Here is a 21,372-nt window from a genome sequence, read left to right as displayed (position 1 = left end):
GGCTGTGGCTGGGGTCAGAAGTCCATTCACGGCAGAGTGCGGGGGTCAGGCTAGGGCTGGGGTCGGGGCAGGGGGCACACACTGTGACTGAGGTCAAGGGTCAGAATGTGGCTGTGGCTAAGGGTCAGTCAGTGGCTGGGCTCAGGGGGCCATCTGTATTGACACAGAGGACTGGACAGGACCCCCAGCCCCTTGGGGCTCCTTGGCCAAGAAGACAGGTTTGAGCCCTGGGCTGCAGCTACTTGAGAGATGGGGGCTCAGAGGCAAGAAGGCTCCCATGGCCATGACGGGACCCCAGCCAGGCCACATGTGCGGGGAGTTGGCACCATTGGGCAGGAACCAAGGGGTGTCCTCTGGACCCAGGACTGCACGGGAGAATGCAGAGCAGGGCAGGCCCTCCCCGGGCTGAGGAGACGCCGCCTGCCTGTCCTGGTGCCCTCCCCTCCCCTCATCCCTGTTGCTCTGTCATCCCTTCGTCCCTCTCCCCTGCATTTGCTCTGGTAGCCTGCACTCATCTTCTACTCCTCAGCCTCCTCCCTTCTTCCTTCCCTCCGTCCCTCCTCTGTCTCTTCCCAGCCATGCGACCCTCTGTTTTTCCCCACGTATGCCCCACGCCCACTCCCAGCCCTTCCTTTAGCCGCCACCCTTTGAACGCAGGGCCTTCCTTGCCTCCTCCAAGCTCAGGGACACAAGCTCGGTACCTTCTAGTGCACTCAGATGCTGAGAAAGGGAGGTGACTGCCCGTGGGGGTAAGGCTGAAGGGGCTCCAGGGTGAGAGGATGCGGTCCCCCCCCCTCCCCCCCGCCGACGACATTCCTCCTCTGAAGCCCACACCCAGGGAAGGGGATCCCATGGCGGGTGGGTCTGCCCCCTGTCTGAGTCTAAAGCTGTATGACCTCATCTGGTGGTGGCCTCCCACAGCCTAGTAAAGAAGGATGGATGGACAGACAGATGGCAGAAAAAGCCACAGACAGCAGAGATCAAAGGTCGTGCAGATCAAAGGCAGAAACTGCTTGGGTCTCTGCAGGCCCTGATGGGCAGACCCCAGCCCAGCCCCTTACAGGGCCGCAGGGCCAGCCCAAAGCAGATCGTGAAGTGCGCACCCCCTGCTCCCAGGCCTTTCTCCTGCCCTGGCTCTGGCCAGAACCTGAAGAGGGAAACCCCAGATCTTCCTCTGACCTCCACTACCCTCCCTGGCATCTGGGGGTGGGGGTGGGGGACACACTGCGTGTTTGAAAATGTTCCGAAAGTTTAAGGGATGTAGAATGCTGATCCCCCACCCCCAGCTGAAACATCAAGTTCTTTGCTTACAAAGAAAAACATTTTCTCAAGTGTTTTGCTCTTGGTCTCACATGGTGGCCCAGCTCTTAGGACGTGCTAGGCGGTGGAGGGTTTTGGGGGTGGGGTGGGGACAGAAAGTAACAGTACCGGAATTGCTTAGTGACCATGCCAGCCCACGAGGGCAGGGGGGCTGTCTGTTTGGCTCACGGCTGTCTCCCCTGTGCCCCCAACAATGCCTGGCACTTGGTGGGTGCCCCAGAAAGGCACCCCGGAGCAGAGATCTGCAGAGCAGATTCACTCCGTTGGTCTGGGGGGGGGGGCAATAGGAGCCACAGGGGAGAGAAGGCACAGCGGGCAGGGAAGGCAGCTGCTGCCCTGGACTGACATGCTCATTAAAAGGGGAAACTGAGGGCGCCTGGGTGGCTCAGTTGGTTAAGCGACTGCCTTCGGCTCAGGTCATGATCCTGGAGTCCCGGGATCGAGTCCCACATCGGGCTCCCCGCTCAGCGGGGGGTCTGCTTCTCCCTCTGACCCTCCCCCCTCTTGGGCTCTCTCTCTCCCAAATAAAAAAATAAAAACTTAAAAAAAAAGGGGGGGAAAACTGAGGCTCAGTGTGGGAAAGTAACTTGGCAGGGCACTGCTCCCCGCCCATCCGATAAAAATGGGGCCTCTCAGCAGCTGTTTAAACCAGCACGTTGGCATGAAGTTCATGAACCTGTAAGATGGGACAGGTTTGTTCCTTCCTAAGGACCTGCCCTCCCCCGCCCCTCCCCTGGGGAACCTGCCCCAGACCATTCTGGTTGCCCAGGCCAGATGCACCAGCTAGTCGTATTAGCCCTGCCTCCAAAAGAAATACAGAATCCTACGCCTTCTCAGCTCTCCACGACCCCCACCCTGGCCCCGCGCAGGGGCCGTCTCCCTGGCCTCCCTGCTCCCACCCTGGCCCCATGTCCGCTCTCTTCACAGCAGCTGGGGCTATGGCGAGGACCTCAGGGAGATCATGTCCCTCTTCTGCTCAGAACACTGCAGAGATACTTCACCTTACCCCCGATAAAAGCCAAAGCTCTTACTAAGGTGCACAGGGTCCTGTGGTGTGGCTCCCCATCTCTTCCCACTCGCCCCACTGCTCACTCAGCTCCAGCCACACCAGCCTCGGCTGTTCCATGAAAACTCTCACCCTACTTCTGCCTCAGGGCCTTTGCCCTTGTTGTTCCCTCTGCCTGCACACCTTCCCCCCCCCCCGCGCCCCCACAGAGCTGCGCGCCCTACCACCTTAGCGTTTCAAGTCTGTTCTCAAATGTTTTCAAGTGCAAGGTCCCTGACCACCCAGTGTGAAAACACAGCCCTTTCCCAGATGCTCCCAGTCCCCTTCCCTGGCTTTATTTATTTTTTCGCCTAAATGTAACATACTATATAATTTACCCATTCATTCTGTTTCTTGTCTGACTCACAACCGCAAAGAACAGAAGCTTTGTCCTGTTCCTTGCTCTGAATCCTCAACACATAGAACAGTGCCTCAAACGTAGTAGGTGCTCAATAAATATCTGTCAGGCAAATGGATGAAGACTTCTGCTACACGCAAGCTCTGTGACCTTGGGCAAGTCGATTGTTTGGACTCAGTGACCCAGTCTTTGAAATGGGGGTGTGTGACCGATGTGAGGGAAAGATAGAGATTTGAAATCGCTGGCTGACTACTCTGTAAATATGTGTAAGAGGGATGTTGAAACCTGCCTGCCCCCCCCCCCCCCAACCTGGGGCATCTCAAGGCCAGGAGGGACTGGGGGGTTACCAGACCAGCGCTGACCTTGAACGTGACTTCTTTGTCTTAATGGCACCTGCCTGGCCTGGTCGGTGGAGTCCAGACCCCTCTTCTCTGCCTCTTGTGCCCACCTGGGTGGCCCCCAGCTACCCCCTGTCCCTGGTGGCCTGTCAGTGAGCCTAACATCTGGCAGCTCCACTGACCCCCATTGCCCCACCGACTCCCCAGGCCCCTGTCTGGGGTCTCCTCCCTGGCCCCTGTTTATTATTTGACCCTGGAATGGTATTTGGACACACACTTTGCAGGAGAGCAGCTATTCAGATGGTGCTAGGCAAACAAAAGAGTGACCTGTCCAGGCCAGGCTCTCCTGAACACAGCCACACCTCACCAGGAAGCATCTGGCCCTTTGAGACCTGTGAGCACTCCCACCCTGGCCCATAAAACTCTCCCGCCAGCCAGGCATGGGGAACCCCTCTCCCCACGGAGCCTGGGGCGGGACTCACGTGGCGAGCCGTGGAGTCAAACCCCAGCCTCCCCTACCAGTCATTCCCTCTGCATTTATGGAGCTCCTGCTGTGTCCTGGGTACTACCACCAGGACCCCATGGAATCCTGCCAGGAGGGTCTGATGGAACAAGCAAGCAAGGGCTCAGGGGCCATGTAGACCTAAGTTTGAATCTTGACACTGTGTCTTCTTCATTCACTCATTTGCTAAATGCATATGGAGCACCTGCTCTGTGCCAGGCGGAGGTGAGCGAGATTTCTCTAGAAACATAGTCAGGTGGGGATCAGAATGTCTGCCTGTGTGCTCTTGCTGAGTCCTTTGATGGCTCTACAGCCTGGGGTTCTCCTTTCGGAGATGTGCAGATCCCCTCCTGGGGGGCTATCTCGATGCCCCTTTGTGATAACACTTCTGGAAGGGGTTTCCATCCGCCTTTGGCAGATGTGCATCTGGACCCCTCTGCCACACTGTGCCCAGAATGACAGAGAGGCCCCTGGAACAGATGAAGGGCTCAGCTCTCCTTTGGGACAAGCGATCCCACTACCACGTCATTCCTCCAAACCCTTAGTACCTGTGCCCAGAATCCAGAATCCGTGAAGAGTGCTTCCCTGAGTGACCGCCGATGTGTCTGTCACGTGACCTGTCCTTGCCCTGATGTTCTCCAGCCCCTTACCCCATTCTTCTCCAAAGGGGCTGTTGGTTCAAAGAGGAGAAAGCCCTGGGCTGGGTCAGCCTCATTCATTCATTCATTCATTTACTCATTTATTCATTCAACACGCACGCACTTAATGTATGTCAGGCACCGTTCCAGGTACAGGAGGGAGCACCAGTGAGCACACAGACAAAAATAACCACAAAATAACCAAATAAATACATTATATGGTACATTAGAAGGTGGGGATGAGCATTCCAGGCGGAGGGACAAGCAAATGCAAAGGCCCTGTGTCTGGTAACCTCACGGAACATCTAGAAGACAAAGTGGTGAGTCAGGGGGAAGGGCAGGAGGTCAGAGAGGTGGCGGGGGCCTGATTGTATGGGCTCTCATCAGACACTTCTGATCACTCTGAAACCTGGGAGGGGAGGGGAGCCTGTCCCTGCCCCCCCTGGTGGAGGGGGCCCATGCTACCATCGTCACACCCCTACCTGCCAATCTGGACCTTTCGGCCAGCTGTGTGGAGGAGGTGGCTCAATCAGGATGTGACAGGGACAGTTTGAGAGGCTGAGGGTCAGGGAGCACCATGATAGGGGTTAGAGGCCAGTCTGCGACTGGGTTGGTGGTCCCCAGCAGGGATTTGGGCTTTTTTGTCTAATGGTGCACACAGTGGGCCTCTCCTCAGCCTCAGGACTGAGTGACCCTGGTTCCCAGGCCAGGTCACTGAAGACAGGGACCAAGTAGTCTGCATTCTAGAGATGGGAAGACTAGAGCCCACAGAGGAGCTGGGCTGCCCAGGGCTTGCTGGCTGGGAGTGGGTGCCCACAATTGGCTTGTTTCTGCTGCATCCGCACGAGGTGAGCTAGCGGTCAGCCCAGAGGGCATCTTAGGGTCCATTTCTGGGAGGGAGGCCTGCCCTTTGCCCCTGGACAGCAGCACTCCGGAGTCTGGGTAGGCTGTAAGATGCTCATGGCCAGTGATTGCCAAGCCTGGCTGTAAGCTGTTGATTCCTAGGCAGAGGGGAAAGCATGTGCAAAGGCGCTGGGCACTTGGGTTGGTTAGGTCTGGGCCAGAGCCCAGGAATCTGTGTTTTTTGTTTCCCATTTGACTCTGTACCAATGGTAGGTTTGGGAGTGACTATTCAAGCCACTGCACAGCCTTAGCTGCCCTTACCGAAAGACCGTGAGGCACAGCAATCCATGAAACCCCTTCTGGTCCCCATTCCCGCCCCCCTTCCCTCACCCCAGCCTGGAGGAGGTTGGGCTGAGGGAAGCACTCATGCAGTGGGCAGAGATGTGTTGCCTGCCACGGCCCTCTCTAAGGAGCCCCCAGGCCCCGGGGAGGGCCAGGCAGGGTGGGGAGGAGGCTTCCCACACCCAGTTGGCTCCTAATTGCTGCGGGAGTGGAGTGTAGGACGTTATGGAGGGGTTGGCAGCGGCAGGGTGGGGGGTTAATAGAGGAAGTCGGGCAATCACTGAACAGCAAAACCTAAGTGTGACAGAGGTCGTGGGTGCGCTCCTCCCCTCTTGGCAGAACGGAGAGGGGCCTGAGCGGGGAGCACAGGTGGGGGGCCGAGGAGAGCGAGACAAACAAGACTGGCAAGCAGGAGAAAGTGGAGAGAGCCAGGGCTGACACGTCTGTGTGATCCCTGGCGCGATAATTGGGCGAACGGACGATAGGTCGGACACGTGTATGGAGAGAAGGGTGGGGAGATGGAGAGACGGAGAGATGAATGAATGAATGGCTGCGTGGGCGGTGAGCCGCCTGGCGAGGGGCGGGCCAGGCGAGCGCTCAATCACAGCCCCGGGGCGCGGCGCCCGCCCGCTACGCTCTGGACGCCCCCCCACCCCAACACCGCGGCCCCTCTCGGGGCGCGTAATTCAGTGCCCCAACCAAGGGCTCTGGAGCCGCTCCCGGCGGCGGCTCCCGGACCAGGGCGAAGAGGGCCTGCGCCACCGCCGCCGCGGGGCTCCGCGCGACAGCCTTCAGCGCGCAGGCTGGGCTGCCCCTCCGCCGCGGGGGGAACCTGGAGGTGCGGTCCCGCCGCGAGGCCCCGGCCCCGCTCTTCTTTGTCTTGGCCCAGTCCTCCGCGGTCTCCAGACTGCCACCCGCCTCTTCGGGCAGCCCTCGCCGCGCACTTCTGGGCTGCTCCGGATCTCCGAGTCTCAGTTCCCGCTGCCCCCAGCCCATAGGCGTCTCCCCCGCCCAGCAGGGTCCCCCAAACCCAGTGCCTCTAGGACCGCGGAGCCGGCAAGAACCAGGATCTCCGGCAAGCTGCGTCTCCGGTGCGGGGCGGGGGGGGGGGGGGGGGGGCGGCGGGATGAAGGCCCCCTAGTCTCCGCCTTCTCTCCCCGCCCCTCCTCCGCCACTACTCTTCGCGCTGCGCCCCGACCCCAGCGCAGCCTGTTCGCGCCTTAAGCGGCTCTTCTGCGGCGGTGCCATCCCTGACACCACGCGGAGCCCCCCTCCCGCCCCCCGCGCCCGCCAGGCCTCAGACCGGCACGCAGAACACAGCCCTACGCAGCCACACACAAGACCGCCTGCAGACACGCACCACAGCCTCGCGTCGACCCACAGCCCGGCACAGGCGTACTGCCCCCTGCACGCGCAGACCCACAACCCCAACAACCGCAATCCCACTCGCAAACAAGCCCACACAGATACACAACACCCCTGAGACACACTCGGGCCCACGCAGACACAATCCTACACACACAACCTTACACAGACATACAGCCCCTCGGACACACGCAGCCCCACATGGGCGCAGTCCCACCCACGCAGTCACACAACCCTCTATAAACGATCGCACACAAACACAACTCCACGCAAGCACCGCATCACTCAGTTCCTCCGAGACCCAGCAACACACTCACAAGCTCGTAGCCAGACCCCCAAACCCCGTGACATTCACACGTAGGACAGACCAGAAAAATACAGCCACACCGATGCACACACGGACCTAATCGCGCAGCCAAGAGCTCACCCACTGGCTCGTAAGTCACTGGAAAAATATTAAAGCGTTTCCCTCCCTCCCCTTCTATCTCCGACACACACGCGCGCGCGGGCGCGCGCTCGCGTACACACACACACACACACACACACATACACACACACACGGAGACACTCACCCCCACCCCCAAAGCGCCTCGGAGCCTACTAGCCGGTGACCCTGAGCCCCCGCGGTTAGAGCCGCGGGAGCGTCTCCCCGGCGCCCCCTCCTCCCGCTCCCTACCCGAGCTCACCACTCCTCCCCTCGCCTCCTCCCTCCCTGCCCCCTCCTCCTCCTCCCCTCCCCCGCGTCTGGGGCGCGGGCTGCGCGCAGCCAAGCCCCCTCGTCGCGCGCCCCTCCCCGCGCGCACCCCGCGCCCGCATCGCGCTTGCCGAGTGGATGCGGCCACGGGGCGGTCTCTAATTACCTCCTGTCCCCCGGTGGCCCGTGAATAATGGCTACTGAGGGCGCTCGCAGGGGCTGCTGAGAAGGAAACGGCGGGGCGCGAGAGGCGCGGCGCGCGCGGGAGCGCGAGGGAGAAAGGAGCGAGCCCGGTGCCGCCGCGAGCGGCGGGCGGAGAGAAAGGAATCGTGCGAGCGCTCACATTTTTTTCTCCCAAGGATCTCATCTGGCCGCCGCGTTCTGGAAGAGGCAAGGGGGAGAGCGCGCGCAAGAGGAGGAGGAGAGAGACGGCGCGGGGAAAGGGAGACGGCGAGACGCGCAGCGCCGGCGCCCGGGAGATCCAGGAGGAGCCCGCAGGTATTGTTGGCGGCAGAGCTTTGTGTCTTCGGGGAGGCGGGGGGGCCGTTCCGGGGCGCGAGGGCTCCCGGAGCCCCCGGGCCGCCGCCGCGCTCAGACCTGCCCCAAAGCCGGGGGCTGCCGGCGGTGGTGGCCGCCGGCCGCGGGCACCCCTCCCGCCGCGCCGCGATCTTGGCTGGAGTTGCAGATTTGCCTGTTTGGGGGTTTTCCACGCCGGTTGAGGGAATCGGTCTCAGGAGAAGGAATTTCTTTCTTTCTTTTTTGTTTGTTTGTTTCTTTTCTTTTTTTTTTTTTCTTTGTGTGTGTGTGTGTGGCCACAGTTTGGTTGTGTTGGGGACTTCCCCCTCCCCTTTCCTCCACAATACGTTGGTGAGAGGTCTCGGCGACTGTGGCACTGGTGGAAGGCTGGGGGCTGAGATGGCGGGGCTGGTGGCCGCTGATGGGAAGATGAGGGACGCCGGAGACTGAAGGAGTTTTGCTCAAGTTCGCAATCTGCGCGCTGGAGCCAGTCAGGCCGGGGAGGGCCGTCTGCGCACCCTGTCCTGCTCCAGGCAACCGGTGGGAAACTTCCCGAGCGCGCTGCCTCCCCGGGGACTCGGCGCCCCCGACGCCTCCGGGCGCTTCCTCCGGCCGCCGCGGCCCCTCCTTGCCGCCTGCTAGCGCTTAAGGTCGCGCTCTCCCCACCCCCGCCTTCCTCCCTCCCCCGGCGGCTTCCGGATCTGGACAGAGCTGGAGGAGCAGCTTCAAACACTTCCCCTGGAGACCCCTCCCCACTCCCCGCGCCATCGCCTGCCACACAGCCCCCCTGCCCTGCGCCCCCCCGCCTCACGCGCGCCTGAGTGGCCAGGCTGACAATGAAATCTCGCGCCTTGCCGTCGGGGGTGGGGGTCGTAGCTGGGTCTCTCTGGGGGCTGCTGACCCAGAGCAGGGGGGAGGGGGAGGGAGGATTTCTTGGGGGAGGGGCTTGTTTGGGTTAGAGACGTTGACGTCGGATGGCGCTGTGCGGGGGAGGGGGCGGGGGCAAGGTGGGGTTCTCGGCCGGGGGTCGCGGATTCTAGCCCCTCTTGGGCTTGCTGATTGGCTGGTGACTTCAGGCACGTCGGGGGGCCCCCCCAACCTCAGCCTCCTCCCCGCAACTCGGCCTCCTCCCCTCCTGTACAATGCGGGCTTCAGAGGTGATCCCGAGGGTGATGTGTGTGTGTGTGACGGAGTGTTTGTCTCCTGCGATCCACAGCAGACGCTGCTCCGGTGACCCGGAGATCCGGACGCCTCGCCCCCTCTCTCAGGGGTGGGGGGGAGGGGGAAAAGGGGGAGGGGAGCTGTGGGAACTTCTTTTCCCACTGGGGCCATGGGAGGGGACTGCTAGACCAGAGATTTTTCTGGGGACCGCAGTCCTGGGGGGCGTCTTCAACGCAAAGTAGGGGTCGCGGGGTCAGAAGCTTCTCGGCACTCTAAGCGCCTAGATCCTTTTGCTCCTTTGGGGGCGTGGGAGGTGTGGAACGGGTGAAGGCCCAGTTGGAACAGGAGTGGGGGCCGAGAAGAGTCAAGGGAAATCAGCCTTAATTGGATTCCCAGGCGAGCATCGGAGGGAGCTAAAGGGGGCTCCTCCTCTTTCTCTTTCCCGGGGTAGGGAGCCATGCCCGGGGACCCCCAAGCTGGCAACCCGGGCCGGGGGAGGAAATCCTTCTCCCTACTTAAAAAGGGGATTCCTGGCGGGGGAGAGGGGAGGCACCTTGGGGGGCGGTGGGGGACTGCTTTCAGGCAGTTCTGTGGCTGGGTCCAGGAATATAAAGAGTTAACCCTCCCCAGAAATCTGTCAGCCCCCACACAGCAGGGACACACTGTCGGACCCTTTGACGTGCTAACAGCGTGACACTGGCTGACAGGAGCTAGCAGATTCCATACTCTGTGCTTCTCTTCTCGGCAGCAAGCCCCAGGCAGCGGAACAGGACCTGGCTGGGTGGTGCCTTGTTCAGGGGCCTTGGGGGGAAGCAGAAATCAGAACCCAGGGACGGTACAGCAGCCTGGTAGCCGCCTTGTGGCCCTGAGGGAAAAGGGGTTAGGGGCCAGGGTTAGGGAACTTGGAGTGGAATCACCCTTGGGCTGGGGGGGGTGCGTTCTACACTTTGCCCCTGCTCCCCACCTCCCACCCTGAACCACCCACAGCTGGAGGCTTGACCGTTAAGGGTGAGTGTCTGGTCTGATCCATAGACTAGACTATGAGACCCTAGCAGCTGAGGGCGGGCCTGGCTGAGGCCTCCCCCCAACCCCCCCCCCGCCCCCCCCACGCATTTCTTTCCTGCAGGTGAGAAGTGTTCCCTGCGGATCTTAGAGCCCTGGGGCCTGGCACACGATGGGCACTCAGCTCTGGCTGGACAAACACAGGAGTGAATGAATCCGTGATGAATGAATGAATAAATGAATGAATGAGATAGGGGAAAGTTTCTCAATTGGTGGCATTTAGTCATTTAAAAAAAGAACCCTTTCCGACATACACATTTTAAAATATGGTTCAGAGAAAAATCTGACTCGGAGAGAAAGAAGCAAGGTTAATGACAGCAGGCTATGACAATGTTAATATTTTGATGTTGTTCTTCACAGTCTTTTTCGACTGGGGGTTGGTTTGTTTTTTAAAGACTTTGTGGCCATTCTCTGTATTCAGATGTATATCCTGCTTTCTTCGTTGGCGCTAACAGGAGCCTTTTCCTGTTTTGTAACGAACTCTTCATAAACACCCTGGTTAATGTCTTCAGGCTTTTCCAGTCGGGTGGATGTGCCATCATTTACTTACTATTCCCCTTTTGTTCAACATTCTGGATGCTCCTGATGAACGAGGTAGCCAATATATTTTGCACAGAGCACTTTTTTGTGATGTTTAAGAATGATTTCCTCAAAATGATGTTGCTGATGCTGAAGACTCAGACATGCCTGCGGTGGAAGAAATGGGCTTCTCATTTTTCCAGAAGTGGGGCACTGTTCTCCTTCCTTCTTCACAATCTAGAACCTTCTGTCAGCTGAAAAGAGCCTTGGCAATGAATCACCTGTCTGAGCCCCTTCCTTTGACAGAGGAGGAAACCGGGGCCCAGAGAGGGGAAGTGAGTCCCAAGGTCACACAGCAGTTGCTGGGCCTTGCAGCAGCCAAGAACCAGCTACTGATCTGCCATTTTGGTTTCTATTTGTGGGAAGAGTTCCTAGGGATCTTGTAAGCTGACCTTGTCCATTTCACAGGTGGGGGGGGGGGCCTAAGACGCCAAGAGAGGAGAAGCACCCAGCTTGCCCCTGGCATCGCCAGCTGGAGCACCAGATAGGCTCCTAAACCTGTCACATGCTTTCTGTGTCACGCATACTGGCCCCGTCCTCGGATTCTGGGGCTACCGAAGTTACTAGCCTGTGGTTGACCAGCCATGGAAGCTCTGTTGCCCCTCCTCAAAACTCCTCCTTCCTCTTTGTCATCCCATTCTCCAGAAGGAGAATTTGAGGATCCAAAGCAGGTGCAGTAAGAGGGGTGGGACTGCAGATGTCAGAGGATCCCCGTGGTTGTGCCCTTACCCCTGTGCCTCAGTTTACTTTTCCAAAGACCTAGCTCAGGGTCTGTTCAGGAGCTGGGGGGCAGGTGTTGGCCCAGCTATCCACCGTGAGGGAGTGCGGAAGGACCAGCTTCATCTTAAACTTCTTCTGATCTTAGGTTGACCTCAGGAGGGCCCCTGGGGAGGAAGGGGAAACAGAGGGAAGGAGGGGAGGAAGGGGAGATAGGGAGGGATTAGAAAAGAGGGAGGGGAGGTCAGGAGGGAAGAAAATGCAAATGAAGAAAGGAGAGAGCTAGACCCCTCCACGGCCCCCCCCCAGCCTCACTGGGCACCCCGGGGAGAGGCTGGGGGACAGCTCTCCCATTGCAGGTGTCAGGGGTAGGCCACGCTGGATGACCAGAAAGGCTGGATGTCCGCGGGGTGGGCTCTGTGAGGGCTGAGCAAAACCGCTGTTGGCTGGGCTCTGGGATCAGAACAATCCAGACCAGGTGGGTGGCAGGGAGGCAAGAGCTCTGAAGCTTCTGTTCCTGGGTTCCCCTGTGGGGCAGGTGGCCGGGCACCCCCAGGGAGGGGGCTGGGGCCCTGGGTGCTTCTAGGGGGCAAGGTGATCGTGGCTCGGACTTCCCATCCCAAGATAGGGACCTTCTGTTTCCCCACTGCCGGGACACCAGCTGGCCGTCGAGGTTAAGCGCAACCCTCTCATGAGCGTGGGTTATTTGGACATTTCTGCAGTGTGTGTCTGTGCTTTGGACACGTCCCTGTGCATGCATACACGTCCATGCGTGCCTGTGTGTGCCCATGTCTGTGTGTCTGAGCCTGTTTGTGTGGGGGTCGGTTTGCCTGCCAGCCTGGGTGTGTGTGTGTGTGCTTGTGTGTGCCTGTGTCTGTGTGCCTTGGACCCTGTTTGTATATTTCTGAAGGGGTCTGTGTGTCTTCCAGCTTGGGCACATGTGCCTGCATGCATGTCTCTGTGTGTGTGCGAATCTGTGTGTATCCCTGCGTGTGCCATGTCTGTGGGTGTGTGCATATGTCTGAGAGTCTCTGATCCCATTTGTGCATTTCCGGTGGGGGGAGAGTGCGCCCCTGAGCTTGGGCACGTGCGTGTTTGTCTGTGTGTGAGCACACACTTTCCTCCTAATGGCCCCAAGAGAGATCCAGGCAGCAGGCTTTTGTGCTGCTTTCAAGGTTGCGGCTGGGTGGGTGAAGGGGGGGCGGCCTTCAACTGGGAAAGGGGGGGAAGGCAAAAGAAAATCTTAAAAGACCGTCTTCCCTCTGGTCTCCAAGGAGATCAGCCTGTGAAATGATCCGCACGTTAATTAAAAACGATTATATCCTGATTGAGCCATTCCTGTTCACATCCCCCGGCCGGGAAGGCTGAGACTGAGACCAGAGGGTGGAGAATGGGGCAGGGTCTGGCTGCAGGGCACAGCCCACGGAGGGGAGCGCACCTGGGGGCGGGGGAGGGGGCCTGGGGGGGGAGGCTGAGTGGCCAGGTGTTGAGGGTATATGCCCAAGGCAGATTTGAGCTTCTCCTTCGAATTTTAAAGGCCACCACCCCCACCCTACCTCCTCCAGCCCCCACGTGGTGCTCTGTGAGGTCCCGGGAGCTGGTTGGCAGCCACCAGGCTCCATAGATCCCCACTAGTGCTAGGCACTGGTCCTGTTGTTTACACGGATCCAGAAAGTCTGTGTTTGTGGTTCCCATTTTATAGAGAAGTGACATGCTTGAGGTCACGGAGCCAGGAGTTAGGGACCCCAGGCTGGACCCAGTTCTCTGACTCTAAGCCCCAGACACCCCCCCTTCCTAGCTCCCAGGTGCCCCCAACTCCCATGATGAGGGGTCCTCCCTCTGGGGAGCTGAGATGTCAAGGACGGCCCTCCTTATCCTCCCTGGCACCCTGAGATTGTTCCTTTCTGAGGCCCAGGCTGCCCAGGGCATAAGGCTGTGGTGTCTGTTCATGTGGGAAGCCAGATGACTCACTGGCCCTGGGCAGCTCTGGTCTGGCTCTTGTCACCTTCGCCATCCTGGGCAGGGCCTCCTCCTCTCCCTCTCACTGTCCCCCATAAAGTGGCTGACATTTCCATAGAAGAGCAGCCACAGGTGCCCCTTAGTCCCTGTGGCTGGCCACCGTGTACCCATATTCCTGGGTGTGTGCCACCAAGACCTTTCTGGAAAAAAAATCTGGGCCTTGTCACACTCTGCCTTACCCGGTTACCTTGACCCCAGTCAGCCTCGCAAAGCCTGCAGGAGTAGAAAGTAGCCATAGTAATAATAAACCAGGTGACCCTCAGCTTACACCCCAGAATCAAGTGTTGTCATGGTTCATAAGTGATAGGTGCTTGGGCAAACTGGTTTAGCTCAGCATGTGTGCGGATCCAGCTGTCCATAAGGGTGGCCCCCTGCCCTATCCCTTCCTGTCCCACACACTCCTGTGTGCCCAGGCCAGGCTTCTTGGAGAGGAGGACACCCCGCTTTAGGTCAGCCACACCCAAAAGCACGATAGCATTGGCCACAAGCAAGGACTTCTTCCTCTTCTTCGAGCCTCAGTTTCCCCTTTGGGCAATGGGGATCATGGTTATTTCCTGACAGCACTGTCAGAAGAGTAAGGAAATCCAGGTCAAGTTTGTTCAAACGTCTAGCAGCATCGGGACGCACAGAGGGGCTCATTAAGTGTTCATCCGTGCATCTGTCTGTTCAGGGCACCTGTGTGTTAACACGGCAGGGGCCTTGGGTTTGCTGGCTTCTAGGGAGGGAGACATGCTGTACTCTTTCCGCGCTTTCTAGCAGACATTCTGGGGTTGAGGTGACTGTCACCTCAGTAGAAACCTCCAGAGAGCTAAGAATTTCATAGGACCGCCCCCCCCCCCCGCAAAAGCATTATCAAAGGTAGAGTGTCTGGTGAGAGGGAGGTGATGGTCCTCCTGGACCAAGTTCCACATTCTTAGGGGGATCTTGACCAAGGGGAGGGTGCTGGGACCAGAAATGATGTCATGAGGAATTAGAGAGGCAGATCGGACCCAAAAAGTCAGCATCCACCTGTTCCCAAGGTCAGAATTGGAAGAGAGGCAGGCAGATACTGCTGATCCCACAAAAAGCCCTTTGAGCTGAAGCAGGTTGCCACTCTGCCTCCCCCAGGTCATCCCTGCAAGGTGCCACCTCCCAGGAGCACCTTGACCCATAAGAGATCTGCCTTCCCCAAAAACCCTTTCCCAGGGCCTGAAATGACTCCTTTCATCACAGCCCAGGGTCAAAGCATTGAAAGCCCTGCTTAAAATGCAAACCTATTACCTTGGAGGAGTGATCAGAAGCTGAACTCATGTTTGCATAATGCAGGGGCCAGCAACCTCTCAGTCCCGCAGGGCCAGTGGGCAAAGCTAATGAGGGGGTGGGGGCCGTCTGGCCTTTGTGGGGTGCAGCAGCTCAGCTCTGCCAGGGCAGCATATGGGGATGCAGCCCAGGGTGCCTGTCACCCACCTTCTTAGGAACCAGGATTCAGGTGTTCACATCACACCTTTTAGAGACACACACACACACACACATCACACCTTTTAGACACACACACACACACATCACACCTTTTAGACACACACACACACACACATCACACCTTTTAGACACACACACACACACATCACACCTTTTAGACACACACACACACACACACACACACACACACACACACACCCTGCCCCAGCTCTGACCCAGGAGGCACTATACCCACCCTCTGTACCTGGCCTTGAACCTCAGTCTGCAGGGTCCTGCGAACCGTGCACGGTCCAGCCTCATGCACATCCCACACTTGCCCTGGCCCTCGTTAGTGGTCTTAGAGGTGAGGGTGTGGGAGCAGAGGGCCCCCACACAGGGGTGCCGGGACCTGACCGGAACAGGTCAGCCTGACCCGTCTTATACACGCACGACCGACTTCCCGCAGCTGTTGCCATTGACGGGTCTCAGTGGGGAGGGGCGGCCGCAGGCATCTGACGGGCACCTGGTTTATAAGTCGAGTTTCATTTCCTTCAGTCCTTCATTCAGCGTTTGGCAGACGTTTGCCGACAGCCCAGAAGAGGCACATTCAGGCCATGCCCAGGAAGAGTCAGGGTGGGCCTCCCAGCCGAGGGAACACGGGCCCTGGGTCTGAAAGGGGAAGCATTTGACCACAGGGAGGCCTGGAGGCACAAAAGAGCCAGGAGAGCTCTAGAAGGTCAGAGGTGGGAGGCAGAGGTAGAAGCGGAGGCTGAAAAGGAGTCTGAGGCCTTGACTTCCGTGAAGGGTTTTATCCTGAAGGCAGGGAGCACAGCTGGAACCCAGGCTTGCGGTGGAAAATGAGCCAATGAGGAGAAAAGTCAGGGAGGATCAGGAAAAGCACCCCCCCAACTGTGGGGCTGCGTGACCTTTGGCCTGCCGTGAGCCTTTCTGGGCCTCAGTGTCCCCCCTCAGAACTGAGGCCTCCCGTTCTAAGTGGTGGGGCCTGACAGGGCCAGAGCATCCTCCCTCCCTGCACAGAGCTATTGCTGGACCTGCTCCCAAGGGAAGCTGGGGTCTGACCCTGCTCCCAAACTCCTGCCTCAGTTCCGAGCCGCTCCACCCAGCCCTGCGGTGTCTGAGCCCTGGGAGGGATTATTACCTCTCGCTGGGGAAAGAGGTGGAACTCCTCGGGGACCAGTAATTAAAGCCCAACAGATTGTAATTCCCTAAAAGAAGGCTTGGCACCGAGAGGGAGGAGTGGTACCCAGAGCCCCAGAGAAGACAGGGGGAGGAGAAACGTTGGGGATGAGGGCAGCCTGGGTCTGGGGTGATACCAGTGAAATCTGGAATCCTTTGACTCAGCAAGGCCTCCCCAGTGCTGGGCCCTGAGCACTGTATTATTTCCGATCTCCAGCCCCTTCCTGCAGGGGAAACGTCCTGCCATCCCCATTTCACAGATGAAGAAATTGAGGCTTGGAGAAGTCTGTTAACTGGCTCCAGGCCCTCTGGGCTCTAAGCAGCTGGGCCGGGGACGAACCCCGGGCCGTGTTTGAGCATGGCCCTCCTTGCTGGGTATTTATGGTGGGGGGCCCAGCAGGGCAGACCTTCCTGCAACCCCTTCTGAGATACCCCCTGTGTTTGGGGTCTTCTGTCTGTGGGAGGAGAAGGAGGCTCATGGGTCACACTGTGGTGACAGAAGGGAGTTAGTTGGTCGTTCCGGGCTGACACTGTCATTCACTCACTCACCCACCCTGGGATGCCAGGCAAGAGCTGCTCTTCTCAGGGGCATCTCCTCATCTGTAAAAGGTTCGGATAATCTTGGGGTTCCTTGTAGCGCAAACCGTCGGATTGGCCAGTAGGGCAGATCCTGACAGCAGAGGTAAGTAGTAACCTTTGAGAATTCCTGCGCCCGCCCTCCCTCATTCATCCTAGCAGTACCTGCTGAGCCCTTTGTCATGTGAGGGGGGCTTCAGCTCTCACATGCTATGGGAAGGTGGGCTCTGTTAGCATCCTGTGACAGCCAAAGAGGTCACAGCTGCTCTGGGGAGAGCTATCTCCTAGAAAATTAAGACACACTTTCCACAGTCCTGCTGCCCAGCGTTTGCCCCATGCCCTAACTCCCCTACTCTGCACTTCACTGCCCCCCCTTCTATGAGCAGACCTCCCTTCCTCCAGGGAGAGGTGGAGAGACCAGGGCTTGAGAACCCAGACCAGAGACTGTTGGCTGGTGATGCCCTCAGGTGCTGTTTGACCAGCACAGGGTTTTAAAGTTTCTTTATTTATTTGAGAGAGAGAGAGAGCACGAGCAGGGGGGAGAAGGAGAGGGAGAGAGAATCTCAAGCAGACTCTGCGCTGAGCACGGAGCCCGATAGGGGGCTTGATCCCATGACTCTGAGATCACAACCTGAGCCGAAACCAAGAGTCACGCTCAACCCCAACCGTGCCACCCAGGCGCCCCAGGGTTTTAAATATAACTTGAGATTTCACATAAAAATCCTACTTTTTGCTTCTCTGGGACTAGAAACCCGCATGCCCACGGGGGGGCTGGCTGCAGGCAGAGCTGAGATGGGCTGCCACCTTCTGCCCGGTTCCGTGCAGAGTTGCCCCCCTGTGTAGCCCTTGGTTCCCATCCTGCACCCCGGCTCTCACTGATCTTGGGCAGATTACCTCTTTGAACCTCATCCGTAAAATGTCAGAACCAGGGGACTGATTCCAAACTGTGTCTTGAAGGTGTTTTCCAGAAATTCTCCAGGCAGGGGGGAAAAAGGGGGGGGCAGGTACAGGAACTGCCTGGGGAAAGATAGGGAGGTCCCAAAGGGCACAGAATAGTTGAGAAATACAGAGCTCTCCTCGCCTGCTACCTACGTGCTTGGTGAAGCCTGAACACTGAGGCCAGTTGGACTGTGTTGGTTCCATAACATGATTCATTCATTCCAGCCATTCAGACGCCCCTCGCAGCATCCCTAACCAGAGCACCACCGAGGGGCCTTTTCTCCTCACTTTTGCTGGACAGAGAAAAGTGGAGGGCAGAGAGGTGAGGTGACCTGCCCTGGGTCCCAGCAAGGGGCGGGATTCGGACAAGGGCCCTAATTCTCGACGACGGGCCCGGGGGCTCGTTCTGATCTAAGACACTGTAAAAATCGGCTCTTAGGTGATCTGCCTTTTCCTGTGCATTTTAAAAAATGCTCTTTTAGTTAATATGCGGGAGGGATTTCGATGTGCTCGTACATAACCTTTTGCTGAAGCGACAGCGTGCTATAAAAGGGTCCCAGGAGAGCTGGTGTAATTTGGGCTGTGAGGGACAGAGAATACCAATGCAGACCTCTCCAGGAGGCCCACTGCTCCTGGGAGCTGGGAGACCTGGGGCGGGGGGGGGGAGCTCACCTCACCATGCTGAGGCCAGGCCTCCAGCTCTCTCCCATTTTGCACCCGGGGACCACATATTTGTTCAGATCATGTTGGACTGTTTGGCTTTCTTTATTCCCTCACAGTTTTGAGTGAAGGTCTCAGTTCCTAGAGGAGGAGGTCTAGGTAGAGAGAACAGTGTCCAGGACCCAAAGGGACTGTGAGCGGGATGGTGGGACAGACACGGGAGCCCCATTTGTCAGCAAGAGGTGGCCAGTTGGCGAGGTGGCAGAGGGGCCCATGCTGAGGGCAGATCAAAAGGCACCTTCAAGGTCTATTCAGCATTTGCCCTTGGTCCCAAAGGATCCCAAAAGGGGCTTGGGAGGTTTCAGTTAATTGAGGCTGATTCTAAATCAGGAGGCTTAATAAATGGTAATTATCGTCCTGTGGGAGCAGACCAGAGCTGCCAATGCTGCTGGGAACAGAGATCATGGATTCAGGGCCCCTTTCCCCTCCCACACACCTAGAGGCTCTGAGAACTTCCACCCACAGAGGTGTCAGGGATAGACCTGGTACAGACCAGGGGCCGCCTCCTCCCTGTGTGTGGGTTCAGGGCATGGAGGTGTATTGCGTGCTTGCGTGTGTGTGTGCTGGTACTGGGCCACCCTCCACCCAGCCACCTCCAGGCCCCTTACCTGCCCACCTGTCAAGGGACAGAGAGAAGGGACTCTCCCAGGCGGAATCTCAGCAGGGCACAGGCTTTGGGACTCCAGAAAGTGGCGCCGTGTGGACAGAGGTGACAGCGCACGGTTTTGGTCCCACCCAAAGAGGAACTTCTGTCATTTAGAGTGGCCCAGAGGGGGCCCTGGCTGCTCCAAGGGGCAGGGAGTGTTCCATCTTTTTTTTTTTTTTAAAGATTTTATTTATTTATTTGAGAGAGAGAGAATGAGAGATAGAAAGCTCGAGAGGGAAGAGGGTCAGAGGGAGAAGCAGACTCCCTGCGGAGCTGGGAGCCTGATGTGGGACTCGATCCCGGGACTCCAGGATCATGACCTGAGCCGAAGGCAGTTGCTCAACCAACTGAGCCACCCAGGCATCCTGGGAGTGTTCCATCTTAACAGCTTTGCGAGCAGAGGCCAAATGTGTACCTTCCTGTCGTTTGCAGTCCCTTCTAAGCCCAAGTCCTGGCACGGGGCGTCCCCCCCAGCTGACACACAGCAGTCCCCGAGGCTGCTCCATCTTGCCAACCCAGACTGGCCGGAGGGACCAACAAAGGGCTTCTGCCCCTTGGGGTCCCCAGAACTTGGCCCTGAGAGACCCAGGGCGCAGGGTTGAGGACGATAGTCTGTCACAGCGTATGTGTGATGGTGGACGCGAGTGTGTATCTGCGTTGTGTGTGTGCATTTGTATGTGTTCTGTGCACTTGGGTGGGCAGGGCCGCAAGCGTTGAGTGTGGCTGGCTGTCCATGCAGGGAGTGTGTAGTGTGCGTGGCTCTGAGCCGAGGGAGGCGGGCTGGGGGTACGTGTTCTGTGCACTTTGCAGGTATTGACCATCAAATGCGCATGAATGCGTTTGTGGCGATGGATTTGTTTGTGGCCAGGGTGTGTCTGTGGGGGTGCTGTGCGGAGCGCCCTCTCCCCGGCCAGCTCCTTCTGGTTTGTTTTTTGTTTTTTTTTTTTTAAAGATTTTATTTATTTATTTGAGAGAGAGAGAATGAGAGATAGAGAGCATGAGAGGGAAGAGGGTCAGAGGGAGAAGCAGACTCCCCGCTGAGCAGGGAGCCCGATGCGGGACTCGATCCCGGGACTGCAGGATCATGACCTGAGCCGAAGGCAGTCGCTTAACCAACTGAGCCACCCAGGCGCCCATGGTTTGTTTTTTTATCCCACCGCAGACCCCCACCACCCTTGCCCCCAGGTCAGACCTCAGGAGCTCCCAGTTGCCCCGAACCCTGACCATCCACACCTCCACTTACAGGGGACTTGACACCTGCCAGCCCAGGTCTTGATCTCTTGTGCAGGCCCGGCATGTGGCTGAGGGACCCCAGGGGACCATAGGGGCAAGGGAGAAAGAGCAAGAGGAGGCCTCCTGGTCACTGCTCAGCCCCTCCTCGGAAGGTCCTGAAGGAGGTGGGTTTCTGAGTTTCTGCAGCATCTGGGCCAGAGACCTTTCTGGAGCTACCATGGGCATCTCCAGAGATGGAATGTTTTTAGAACATGAGACATGGCACTTCTGGGGACAGGGTGAGGACATTTCTAGAGAGGAGACGGAAAGCATTTCTGGAGGAGGGACAGTTTTAAAGATGTGGCATTTTGGGAGATGAAGCATGAACATCTCTGGAGATAGGGGAGGGCCTTTTCTGGAGTAAAGATGAAGCCTTTCTGGATTCCAGACATTGCTAGAGATGAAACATTTCTGGAAATGGACTATTTCTAGAGATAAACTGTAGTACCTCTGGAAATGGAGTGTTTTTGAAGATGATGCAGGAGTATTTCTGGGAATAAAATAGGGCATTTCTGGATTTGAGGTATTTTTGGAGCTGACATGGAACATCTCTAGAGATGAGATGTGATATTTCTGGAAGTGGAACATTCTTGGAGCTAAGATGGAGCCTTTATAGAGGACACTGGCCTTTGTGGAGCTCGATTATATTTGAAGATGAGAGAGGATTTCTGGAGATGAGCTGGAACCTTTCTGGAGATGGAACGTTCTGGAGCTGAAATTTTCTGGATTCAAACCAAGCATTTCTGGAGAGGAAATTTGTCATTCTCAGAAAAGGATCGAGGATGGGATATTTCTGGAGGTGGTGTTTTCTGGAGATGAGGGGGCCATTGCTAAAGCTGGCTGCTTGCCTCTCGAGGAGTCGATGGGGGAGCATCTCTCGGGGGGACCAGGAACACCCCCCTACCTGTGACCCTTGTTTTGCAGGAGATGGGCCTGAGGTCCGGAGGGGAGGCTCCTGCCCAGGCCCACTCCTCCTATGAGTGGCAGAGCAGGCCTTCTGGGGACCATTCCAGAGCCACCCCCTCCTCAAGGCCTGTGCTGGAATCCTCCCCAAGGGAGGCCAGAGCCCTCTCAGTTCTGTTCTTG

General features: G+C 57.9%; 1 protein-coding gene across 6 annotated transcripts in view; it reads left to right on the top strand.

Moving 5' to 3' along the window:
• RAI1 (retinoic acid induced 1) overlaps positions 1–21,372 on the top strand; it is a 118,060-nt gene that overhangs the window by 31,877 nt on the left and 64,811 nt on the right. For all 6 annotated transcript variants that reach the window (XR_003525105.2, XM_027624614.2, XM_027624619.2 and 3 more), the window contains one exon: positions 7,805–7,943. The gene's annotated coding sequence lies outside the window, so the exon portion shown is untranslated. The remainder of the gene's footprint in view (positions 1–7,804; positions 7,944–21,372) is intronic.

Source organism: Zalophus californianus, chromosome 16, assembly GCF_009762305.2.
Source record: "Zalophus californianus isolate mZalCal1 chromosome 16, mZalCal1.pri.v2, whole genome shotgun sequence".
NCBI classification, from domain to species: domain Eukaryota; kingdom Metazoa; phylum Chordata; class Mammalia; order Carnivora; family Otariidae; genus Zalophus; species Zalophus californianus.
Note: the sequence above shows the minus strand (reverse complement) of the source record. Positions and strands in the feature narration are given on the sequence as shown.